The sequence below is a fragment of the Lactuca sativa genome, chromosome 4 (assembly GCF_002870075.4).
Source record: "Lactuca sativa cultivar Salinas chromosome 4, Lsat_Salinas_v11, whole genome shotgun sequence".
NCBI lineage: Eukaryota > Viridiplantae > Streptophyta > Magnoliopsida > Asterales > Asteraceae > Lactuca > Lactuca sativa.
The window spans coordinates 31,354,737-31,368,001 of record NC_056626.2 but is presented as its reverse complement, the minus strand read 5'-3'; the positions used below and the strand labels follow the sequence as shown (position 1 = coordinate 31,368,001).

The 13,265-nt window shown below is 34.3% G+C and overlaps 1 pseudogene; it reads right to left on the bottom strand.

Annotated features, from left to right (window-relative positions):
- Nucleotides 1-3,051: 3,051 nt before the first annotated feature.
- Nucleotides 3,052-13,265, bottom strand: part of LOC111896434 (probable aldo-keto reductase 2) — a 153,541-nt pseudogene continuing 143,327 nt past the window's right edge.

Below are 13,265 nucleotides of genomic sequence, written 5' to 3'. Positions count from 1 at the left end.
AACTCCAACACAATTGAAGTTGCTTGATTTAAGCTTAATAAAGGAAATATAAAAGTATTTGATTATTTATGTCTTGATATTAAAACATACCATGAAAAGAAAGTCCAACTAAAATAAATACATGATAATCTTTTCAAACAATTTGATAACACTACTAGAAAAACAGCCTTTTACGACGCTCATTGCGCGTCGTAAAAGGCTCAGACGACGCGCAAATGCGTGTCAAGGAATGCCCTGTCATAAAAAGAGACGACGCTCATTTACGACGCACAATTACGACGCGCGTTTACAACACGCAATGCGTATCAAGGAAGGCCCTGTCATAAAGGAAGACGACACGCATTCACGTGTTGTAACCTTACGACGCGCGTGTTAATGACACGCAATGCGTATCAAGAAAGCCCATGTCAAGAAAGGCCATGTCATAAATGAAGACGACACACATTTTTGCGTATCGTAAATTTAAATGTTTAAAAAAAATTATATATTTATTAATTTTTAAATTAAATTTGCATTTAATTTCTCATAATAGAAATAAAATACCATATACAAAAAATACAATCCATTGCATAGTATAAAATAAAATTTCATACTCAAAAAAATCAAATAAATTGCACAAATTATAATGTCATACAAAGAATCATTCAAATGTTAAACAAAAATAATACATTGCAAACATGGGTTATACATTCCTATAAAACTAACAAATAATCATACAACTATGTTTGTTACTGGAAAGGAATGTCAAACATGATTACAAGTCTCCCTTAATCTTGATTACTCACCTGCTTAAGTAGAATGTTGTTGTTGAGAAGGTTACCTAGCAACAGAGAAAAACACAACACCTCTCCCACAATCACAACATCATTTACAGAGAAAGGGTTGCCAATTACTTTCATTAAGACTTTCATTCAATCACAAAAATATTAAATAAAAGGGTGAAAAAGTAACTTACTTTTGATAAGTTGATCTCCCTTAGAGCAAACACAGCTAAATAATTGAACAAGACCCTATTTCAAAATTTTATAAATACACAAATCATGATACCTGATATTGGAATACACACTTTGAGACATGAATTAATACGATTAGATTAACCTGGATACATAGGAAGTAAAGATGGAAGGTGTCAGAACTCCGGGGGCATTGGGTTGGTTCCTTCCCACTCGCACACACCAAGCCAGAACTCCACTTAATCCAGCACCAAAATAAGCCTGCATTCAGAAAGCTGCAGGGGTGAGTCACAATTCAAGAATCTGTTAAAATTTGAGGAATAACATGTTCAACCAAAACAATATTAGAAAACAGGGTTAAATGTGAAACATAGCAATGTAATAATTATCAAGGTGCTGGAATACTTGAAATCTAGATTATTTGCTTGTTTGTACATCCAGACGATTTTATCACGAACATAAGTCATGTTATCAACTTTCTGAAGAAGTATACCAAGACATTTGTAGGAGAAGAATACTCTCAATAAGATAATTTAATTAAAAAAATGTAATGATAATGATAATGAGTTCATACCTGTGAAGTAGTGCAGAATGCTCATCATCATATGTATAAAGCTCATACTGCTTTGCAAAAGCATTTCCAAGAGAAATGACCCAATCAATGTCTTGAACAACATCCAAAGTTTTTGCAAGAAACTGCAAACAAAAAAAGAAATAAATAACAATGACATGAAAAGTAAAATCGCTATCTATATGAATTATAACACATACATTGATTGTCATATCATCCTACGTTTCTTGATAATTAAGGTCCTCTTTAAGGTCTTTAGTGTCACTGACAGCTTTCATTTTTGGAATCTAGAGCTTACCAAAACAATATATAAGTTAGAGTTAGGTCAAAGCATCATAACTAATCCAATTCCAAACACATTAAAAAAATAAAAATAAACATTATTGCAATAGATGCAGGAATCTTGATTCTTGGCCTGCAAACTACATAAAATCAGAAATAAAGACAAAGTGGAGCTTTAATCTTACCTTGAAAACAAACCAAAAATCAAGAATATACCATTCAAACCCAAGCCCAACAAGAATAAGTGACATGAACTCCCAAAATTTTATTGGTTCCATATTCGTTATAAAGTAAGCCTGGAAATTTAAAAAATAATAAAAACTCCATATATTATATTGTCTCAAGTAAAATTGAAAAGGTTTATTTAAATTACCTCTCCTGCAGCTCTCTTTGAGGCAGATCCATCTGAAGCTAGAGCTCTTTCAGCACATACATGAGCATGTGCAACATTCTCAACATATGTGAAATCATACATGTTTGTTCCATCCCCTATAATAAACTGGTAATCCAAAAATCAACCAAAGAATGTAAAAATTAAAATCAGTTTCAATTAAATAGAGACTCATTAAAAACTTATATAATCGAATTTCAGATTACCTTTGATTTCCCTGCCCTTGCTGCAGCTAAAGATGGAACAAGAAACTTATCACCAGGGCCAAAATATTATTGGATAGTCAGCCTTTGAATATTATTAGTGGTGTTGTAGATGAGATCTTGACACTTTCCCCAATCCACCAGGCCACCACGAAAGAAAAGATTAAGAGAGTGGAAACAAAGTTGAATTAGAAAATACGAAAAAATATCAAAAAGTGGAAAAACAAAGAGAAAAGGGGGGATCTTTATATAAGAACAATCCATTTCATGTTACTTGCTTTGCTTGAAGTTAAAGTAGGACTGTCAAGGACAAACTCGTCCGTTTGGGGATCAAATGTTGCAGTTGTTTCAAGACCTTGAACATTGGATCAATGACCAAGTTATGTTTGTGCATAAAAACCAATAATTTGCATCTTTTGGGCCAATGGCAACCATTTCTGTTTTTGTTCCTCAGTGCCTTGTCCTTCTATGGACGGGATGAACAATCCCTAGGAAATCATAGAGCACAATCTTTTTGTTAATCATTGAAGATAAAAGTAATCAACTGTATAGTTTCAGAAGGGACATAGATCCATTCCATTGTATGTGCAAAGTTATCACTTGTGGTTGATAAGAAAATGAAAATCTCCAAACAAACATCCATAAGCATGTTCATAACAAAGACTTGGGAGTTGGGAAGGACAAGAAATTACCCAGTGAAGATTCAAGTTCAGCCATGTCTTGTGGTGTTAGTTTCACAGATAAAGCTCCAATGTTTTGCTGAAGGTTTTCAATTTTAGTGGATCCTGGTATGGGGACAACATCTTTCCCCTGGTGGTGAACCCAAGCCAATGCTAGTTGTGATGGAGTGCACCCTTTCTTTACTGCAATCGCACTAACTCGTTCGTAAAACATTTTATTATTCTCAAGATTCTCAGGTAGGAACCTTGGTAGATTCTACAAAAAGAGCAAGTATATATATAAACACAAGCTCAAACTCAGTTTAATGATTTTATATTATAATTGATAAAGAATCTGATTCAATTTGTTTTATGCAGACCTGACGAAAATCGCCCTCTGCCAAATTCTCAGCCATCTTCAGACCCAATGAAAGAAATCCACGTCCTAAAGGACTGTATGCCACAATTCCAATGCCAAGTTCTCTGATAAAAAGCAGGGATACAAATTTGAATCCTTTTATTAGTTTATCAATTCATGATCAAAATGATTATATATAGTGTTTGAAATATTATATTATTTAGCCTTTAAACTAAAAAAAAAAAAGTCGAATAATGATAACCTGCAAGTAGGAACAATTTCATCTTCCACATCCCTGGACCATAAAGACCACTCTAGTTGAACAACAGTTATCGGGTGCACAGCATGGGCTCTTCTAATGGTTGAAGCCGAAGCTTCTGATAATCCTATGTATTTTATCTTCCCTTCTTCCACCAGTTAATTTCTTCATTTCTCCCATCTTTCAAGCAAAGAAATTAACCAATCTCAGATGCTAAGTAGGAAATAGAAACATGAAATGAATAATTTGAAATCAAACATACCGTGATTTCAATGGGCACACGAGTGTCAATTCGGTGTTGATAATATAGATCAATCGATCTCATCCGTTTACCTTCAATCACCAAAAAAGATTCATGGAAAGCATTAAATCTAAGAAAGAATACGACCTATGAGGTTCAAGAAAGAACAGCCAAGGAGACCGCCGGAGCACCTCCCCCCCAAGCTGTGGCAGACAAGAGAAGCGTCGCTGCTTCTCCCTTCTCCTTTTGTCAAATCGATCCCGCACCAGAGGTGCTTCCCCTTTCTCGATTGATTTCCATCATCGAGCCACCATGGCTGCTTGCGTTCCCATCTTCCTTTCTCGATAGATGAACCACGACCACCGGACCAAAACTCCCACTACCTTCGTCATTCTAATTCCCCTTTTTCGATTTATCTGTGGGGAATAAGAAACAAACGAGAATCAATATTTGCATTCTAATATTGAGACTTGAGAGTATAATACTGAATTAGGGCTTTTTCTGAAAATTTCAACATCGAGTGGGAGATATAGTGGTTCCAGTGGGTAGAAGTAAATGAGCCTTGATCGATGTCAATGAATGGGGAAGAATCGCTGGCGACAGTTGGAGTGAAAGAGAAAGAAGCAAGCAACACTAGATGTAGGGAGGCGGAGGAAGACCGGAGAAGATTTTTGTGTTCAAAGAAGCATGTCAAGGAATAGTGCAAGAAAACTATTGGCGAGTATTCTCAATAATAGCATAGAGATGAAGAAGGTGAAATTACAGCAACGATGAAGTAGATGAATGGAAATCAGAAGCCCTTTTTCTTGATTGAGATGATAAATTCGAGAGATGGAGATGAAATCGTAACCTTCGATCTTTGATTGAGAAGTTGCACAACAGTGTGAGGAGAATGAAAGATGCGTGAAAATGCTTAGGGTAGGGAGGGTAGCGGGCTTTTCTAATTTTTTGGCTTTTCTTTTCCCGCTTGTAACTAAGGAACACGCGTTCATTAAAATTATAAAGCGACACATATAGAGGGCGCGCATTTAAGGTACAGCGCCCTCCGTGTTTTTAATTTTTTTTTTCTTTTGACACTAATTTAAAGGCACGCAATAATGCGTGACCTAAATCCTTAAATTTTCTGAAGAGATGACACTTTTTTAATGTCACTCTCGTTTGCGTAACATATATTAATGAGTGTCGTAATTTGCGCGTCGTAAAAGGCTATTTTTCTAGTAGTGTAACAAAGTATATAACCTTTAATTAATGACCATAATTTCCAAAATCAACACTTTCTAAATCAGGTCCTCGTTAATTAAAGGAATGAACATGTTAAAGACGCATATGATATCAAAAGAATCTTAAAAAAATAGACTTCTTCTCATACAAGAGTAAGAAAACTTGATAGATATCAAATACCTTATGAAATGAGTTAAATCATTTAAGATCATTATCAAAAAAATTTTGATAAATTTGAATCAATTATGAATGAACCTACCTTTTCAAATACCTTTGAATTAATTAAAAATTATCAACAAACAGTCCAATATGCTAAACCAGGATTTCCTTGATATTTGTTAACCATGCTAAAAAAATATGCCACATCAATTTGACTACATGTCATAACATATATATATGATTGAGCATATAGCAGAAGCATATTCGACTCGACTCATCATATCTATTTCCTTATCACTACTAGGACACTGAGCGTTGTTCAACTTAACAATATGATGCATCGGTAAGTCCACTTTCTTGGAATTCTCCATACTAAAATGTTTTAGTATTTTATCCAAGTATCTACTCTGGATAAGTCCTAGTAATCATTTATGCTTGTTTCTATAAATCCTTATTCCAATAATATAAGTAGTTTCTCTCAGATCCTTTATAGCGAAACATTTACCAAACCAAGACTTAACTTCTTGCAAAATTGGAACATTGTTCCCCATTAGGAGTATGTCATCCATACCTTATTAGGGAATTTGGCATGTTCAAATCCTTACGGTTAAGCAATGTAATTATCCTCGACCAGTTGTTCGTTAAGGAAAACAATTTTAAAATCAATTTGTCATACTTCGTAGTCATGATGAGCAGCTATGGCAAGCATAACGCTAATTGACTTAATCTTAGCAACTGGTGTAAAGGTCTCATCATAGTCAATCACTTAGGTTTGAGTAAAGCCTTTTGCAACAAACATTGACTTGAAAGTTTGTACATTACCATCCATGTTGGTCTTTTTCTTGAAGATCCACTAGCAACCTATAGTCTTCCGACCAGGTGCTTGATTAACAAAGGTCCGTACTTGGTTATCATTCATGGATTGGATCTTGCTTTGCATTACCTCTTTCCATTTAGCAGCCTTAGGGCCTACATTCACTTCCTTGTAGTTAATTAGAACACCTAAATTTACCAGTTTTTTATCACTAATAAACATATCGTTATCTGCCTTTATATGGAAACTATAAAACCTAGGTGTTGTACAAGCGCTATTGGATCAACAAAGAGGTAACGAATTGTAAATGTGCTTAACAGATTCAGCCAGAGGTTGAGATCTAGTGTCATTGAAGGTTCTTTCATTGGATGACTCTTAAATTTCATCAAGATTAATCGCACTCCCACTGTTCTTTTTGGAAATGAGCTCTCTCTCATGAAAGACTCCCCTTCAAGTTATGAATACCACGTTCTCACTAGGTTTATAGAACAATTATCCAAAGGAATTTTGTAGGTAGCCAATGAAAATACATACCTTGGCTTTGGATTCTAGTTTATCTTGGGTCTCACACCTAATGAGAACCTCACAATCCTAGACCTTTATATGTACGAGCGAGGGAGGTTTCCCTGTCCACATCTCATGAGGTATTTGGAAACTTTCTTGGTAAGAACGAGATTCAGAATATGGGTTGTTTCTAAAAAATATCCCCATAATGATATAGGGAGTGAAATTCGACTCATCATGCAACTAACCATGTCCACTAAAGTTCGATTATGCCTCTCAACCACACCATTAATTTGTGGTTTCTTAGGAGGCGTAAATTGTGAAACAAATTCACATTCCTTTAGATAGTCATTGAACTCGATACTAAGATATGCTCCAACTCTATCAGATTAGAGCTTCTTTATCTGATTGGCCAATTGATTCTCTACCTCGTGCTTAAACTCTTTGAACTTTTCAAAAGTTTCTGATTTATGCTAGAGTAAGTAGATATACCAAAATCTACTATAATCATCGATAAATGTCAGGTAGTAGCGATTAGCATCCCTTGTGGTGTATTTGAAAGGACCACATATATCAGTATGGATGAGGTTTAACAAATATTCACCTCCTTCACAAGTTCCTGTGAAAGGTGGCTTAGTCATCTTTCCTAACAAACAAGATTTGCATTTATCGTCTGATTTTAGTTCAAATGATTCCAAAACACAATCCTTTTGGAGTTGGGCGATGAGTTTCTTGTTGATGTTCCCAAGACGAATATGCAATAAGCATGCCTTGTCTAAAGCATTAGAAGAATCAATACTTTAAACATTATTTCCAAGTTCATTCACACAAACAATAGTTTCATACACACCATCACAAGGATAAGATTTGAAAATAAATGATCCATTACGATAAACTGAAATTGGACAATCATTATTATCAAAACCATAATGATATCCTTGTGTAAATAATGCATGAAATAAAATTATGTTCCTAGTTATTTCTAACGAATAAAAACAATTGTTTAAATCAACCCTAACACTATCAAACATAAGCTCATATGTTCAAATCTTGGTAACCACAGACTTTCACCTATTCCCCATGATCGGGTCCAACTTCTTATGCTCGACCTCTTAATTTACCTTTAGTCCCTATATACCAGAACAAAATGGAAACCACATCCCATATCAAGGACCCAAGAATTTGAAATACAAGTGTTATTGATTTGGATAAATTACATACCAGATGAAGAGCCAGACACCATACCCTTAGCCTCTCTTACTTCTTGTAGGTACTTGGGGCGTCTTCTTCTCTAATGGCCGTTCTGGCCACACTGAAAATGTATGTCTTCTTTAAGGTCCGCAACAGGAGAAGTATCGAAGTTGGGGTTTCCTTTTGACCCATTGGACTCTTCGATGTGGGCTTTCCCTTTCCACTTAGGTTAGGAATGAGTCTTTCTTTTCTTACCCTTTCCTTGTTGCATAACCATGACTTAGGGAGTTGCAACATTTTTGGTGTGAGATGTATTCATTCCTACTTTAGCTGTTTGCAAGATTGTGAAGCTCAATCAGTGTGGTCTTGATATTGTTCAAATGATAAGTTGGAATGAACTGATCATAACTACTTGGTAACAAGTTGAGTACCCTTTCACTGGAAAGATCCCTGTCAAAGTTCACAATGAGCTTTTTGCAATCTCTCCATGTGTCTCTATGTTTTCTGCACATGAGCACACATACATTCCCCATCTTTCAGTTCACATGACATAAGGTCCTTGATGGCTCCATAATGCTCTTGCCTAGTGTTATTAAGAAAAATTTGAGAAAGATCCTAGTTTATTTCATAAGGCCAGTTGTCCTCATATGTCTTTCGGAGCTCATGTTCCATGGTTGCACTCATAATGCAAGCAAATTTTGTAGCGTCATCAACATGCTAGTTATATTCAACCATTTCTTTAGGAGTAGCGTATTCTTTGTCAATTCATGGGACTGGAGTATCAAGAACATACTCTTTGTTCTCATGTCTCAATGTCATCTTTAAATTGCATAACCAATCTATGTAGTTGGCACATGTGAGCTTGCCTTTTGAGAGGATAGTTAAGAGAGTTAAGTTGTGAGTGGTTGGAGGGGGGAGGAGGAAGATCACCATTTCCAGACATCTAAAACAAGAGATAATATTTTAGTTAGTTGATTCACTTCCATAGTATTTTAACCCAAATTAATATTTAAGGCTAGGATCGATAAATACAATTCAAAATTATAAAGAGGGATTCCATAATCTAATTGAGAATTTATTTTAGGTAGGTAAATCATTTTACCAATTTCAATCTGTGTTAAAATGTTGTTGTGGATGTCCTAAGCAAATAATATTTCACTGCTCGAATACACTAAAGGATAACACAAGGAAGCAAGGTAGAATCCTTAGGGGCATAGCCTAATGGTCAATGCCTCCTTGCGTAAGGCACATGCTAGTCAAAAATAGATAAATATAAAAAGGAGGTTTTATATTATTAGTTAAAAACTAAATAGCAGTGAAAATTTCTAAATAAAATTCAGTAACAACAACAAATTCAATTTTACTGCGACTTTCCTAATCATGCAATCAACACAAACTTGGTTATTTGAAATGTGTTCTATCTAAGCTAATATTGAGAACAACTAATAAGCTCTAGTACATTCTCTTTTACCTAATTAGTTAACCAAATCAACCTCTTCAGTTAATCCTAACTGTTTACTAATTTAATTAAACAAGCTCTTAATCAAATCAAAAAAGTAGTATTATGTTCTATGTTAACTTCTCAGCAATATTCAATATTTCTCACAAGCTTGGAAGAATAAAAATATGAAATTTTCATTTATATCAAAGTTAAATCCCAACACGTAACCAATCTAATACTAGTTACGTATTACCAATTAACTAGAACATTGACGGATTCCATTAACTGATTAACTAGATTGATTTAATCCTAAATTAGGTGATCAAGCTAAAAACAATAAAAATCAAACTTTCAATAAGATCAAAATTCAAATTACTAGATATAATCACAAATAAAAAACCATGTCTAATGATTGATTACATGAAAGGTACTAATCTATGTAGAATTGAAATCTAGGGTTTAGCTAGACATGGCTAAAATCCGATCAAAACTATGAAAAGAGATATTAAACTACTAAATCCTACTAATCTAACTGATTGAGATGATCCACGGCCTTTAGGTCTTCAGAAAGTGATGAAAACTGTAGAAAACCGCCTTCAAAAGTCTTTATCATCGTCTGGGAGCGCCTAGGTTTCAAACTGATCAGACGGGTCGAATTTGTATGCAAGCCAACAATTTTTGGAGTAGAAATCATAAAAACACGATCATTTTTAGGGTAAAAACATGCTTATGTTTTTGCCTATAATGTCTGAAATATCGTTTAATGAAGTACATTGCTATTTCTAATAGTTTTCTCAAAAGAACGATCGCGTTTATGGGCACAACACGATCGTGTTAATGCTTAGAGGTCTTCAAAATTGATTTCTATCTTGGAGAAGTTTTGAAAGTAAAACACGATAAAAAGAATGATCATATGGTGAAAAAGTCGACCGTGTTTTCTAAAAAATACGTGTTTCAAACGCGAACTCTCCAGCTTCAGCAAATCTGACCTAGCTTCCAGCCCTCTTAGGCGTTTCAGCTCATTAAGCTCCAAATATGCATCCAAAGCTGCTCTTACATTACCGCTCCACTCAAATTATCTGAAAATGACATAAAAACATGAGCACTACGAGAATTCTGACGAAATACATGAGGTGAACAATATTTAAACTAAAGCATATGCAAATACGTAAAATATGATGCAAAATATTTATAAAAATTACCCTAAAAGATGCATACAATGGCATCAATCAAATCTCTCCAAGCTTGAACCGTACTTCGCTCAAGCAATAAAAAGATTAAACAATTGTAGGATTCTAGATCCTCTTTTTTTTAACTATTGAACAATTGCAGCTCAGACCTGGTGCCTTTAAATAATTCTAATTAACCCAAAATTAATTCTAAATTAAATTTTATTAATTATTTATTAATAATTACTATTACTAATTAATATATTAATAAATCATTTATCTCTCTCCTTTGATCGGTCTAAGCTATTTCCTGGTTATGAGGGCAACCTAAAAAGGAATTTACTTTTATTCATCAATATTATACCAATTTATTTATGACCTTAAATACCTTAATCAAAAAATTATGGCCTCCATCTCTACATGTCATTTCAACTCACCACTTGTTCCAATCTATTTAGACAATATATCAAGTTCATTAGAACTTGTCTGCTCTTCTCACTATATCAACTACAGTGATCAATTATCTAATCAATAACCAGACTCGGTAACCATTTGTCACCAAACAAGTCAAGTTCTTAATACAATCACCTAAGGACATAACCCTGCAAGTCGTTACACAATCAACAAATCTTGGTAAATTAGGGTATTTAACCTATAATGACGGGATTAAATTTCACAAATCATCAGGTTCAAAATAGCACCATATCATGAAATCCCATAACACATACTCTAATGTAACAACCCTCTACGAAATATCAAATAAACGTAATTATGTAATAACAGGATAAAAGATAGCTCAGCTAATCCCATAACTCAACCTGTATCCCCCGTACACTAGTACAAATATTCAGTTCTAAGCCTCCAAAAACACCTCTCAATCCGCTCCTGTGACCGAATGTGCCAAAACCCTTAAAATGACACAAATGCAAGTTATTTATACTATTACACGTCGCATTGTGATGATGAGGAGAACTCCAATTTTGCTACATATCCAAGGAATCCATTCACTTCCGCACCATGGTAACCTGATAATTGAACGTTTGACTTTGACTTTTGTTGACTTTCTTGAAATAGTAATGTACTTTTATCTTAACTTCTAACGACCATAACTTTCTCATACGAACTCTATTTTTGACAAACTTTATATCCACATAATCATCTTAGAGTGAAATATCATTTTCTTTCACCATTACCTAGCTTAACCTACTCATTTTGCAATAAACATTATAAATATATTAATATATGTGTTACATCACCAAAGTATCATCATTTCACTATTTTGAGTTCACCCTAAATCATATTTATACCAAATACATATTGCAACACACAATATTATGTTTTTGAGTCATTACAAGTCTCAAAAGAAAACATATCATGAAAACATTTCTCACAGTTTATTTCTATTTTTCCATTAATGTTTTTCTTTGTTGAAGACAGTTTATTGTTTTTTCATGGTCGTCTTATGTTCTACAATGTTTCGTGATCGGCTAGTCCATGTTTCTAATAACTATCATCTAATCAAGGAGGATGATGCCATAATTTCTGGTGCAAGGGCTTCTGTCGATAATCATCTCCTAGAAAGATAGGATTTTACCTTTATTATTTTGAAGCAGGTTTAAGGGTTCCTCTGTCACCATTATTTGGTTAAGTTATTAGGGCTTATAAAATCTGTATGTATCAACTAAAACCTTTATCTATTTCTAAGACTATTTATTTTAAACTTCTATGTCATGTGTGTCTCGTTGTACCAACCGTGGATTTGTTCTAGTATATATATATATATATATATATATATATATATATATATATATATATATATATATATATATATATATATATATATATATGTAGTAGTGGTGGTGCTTGGTTCTACTTTCACTCATGAGGGATGAGTTTTATAGATGGTCTTCTTGACTCTATTAAGAGATCGAAAATGAGTTCTTCTAGCTAAATGGTTTGTGCTTTAATTATCCCAATGTTTTTCATCTTCTTGGTACCATTGAAGACCAAAAACCTGACCGTACCTTTAATCTTGGTCAAGATATATCTAAAATATCTTTGTTGGACGTGGCTATGAAAAAATTTCCTAAGGAGGTTTTTGGGCAAGTAGGTATGAGTCCTCATTAGACTCACATGGGTGTTTTCCTGCCTTATATGATTGAGGAACGGGTTTTCTTCTTCGTTTTTTTCTGTTTGGCTTGAGTGCTTTTTTTCTTTGCGAACAAATCATCTACTTGCCTCTTATTCATGATTTTGTATGGATGGTAGTCGGTTCCTTTTGCTTTTGCATGATTTTATTGAAGGCAAGGATTATGCTAAGGACATTGGTTCTGATGATTTTAAGTTTCCCCTAATAGAAGATAATATGAGTAACGATGGAGAGGGAGGTAGAAATGAGTAGGGTGATGAAGAGGATGGAAAATATTCTCAGTTATCCATTCACATTTTTGACTTGTATGATTTAGATATTGGCGACTATAATCAAACTCTGCTTTGTGGTGTTTCTTGGTTTTTCATTGATGAGGGAGATCTTAAGGATGAGGATTTAGATACTAGTTTCATTTTCCAGAAAAGGGGTAGGGTCAACAGCTTTGGCTACTTTTGTAGCTGCCCTATTTGGTGGAAAAGGTAGTATTAATGGACGTGAGATATAGTGATCCCACTCTTTTGATCCTACTTCCTTTCAATCTTCCACATGCAGTCTTAGTTTGCCTATGAACGCATTAATTAATTGAATACTATGATCCATCGTCGAAATATGGGTGTTCCTCATACTATTAGGCACGTCTATGCTCCTAATTGGGAGTATTGACTGGATCAAAGCTTATTGGATCCCAAACCTACCATGT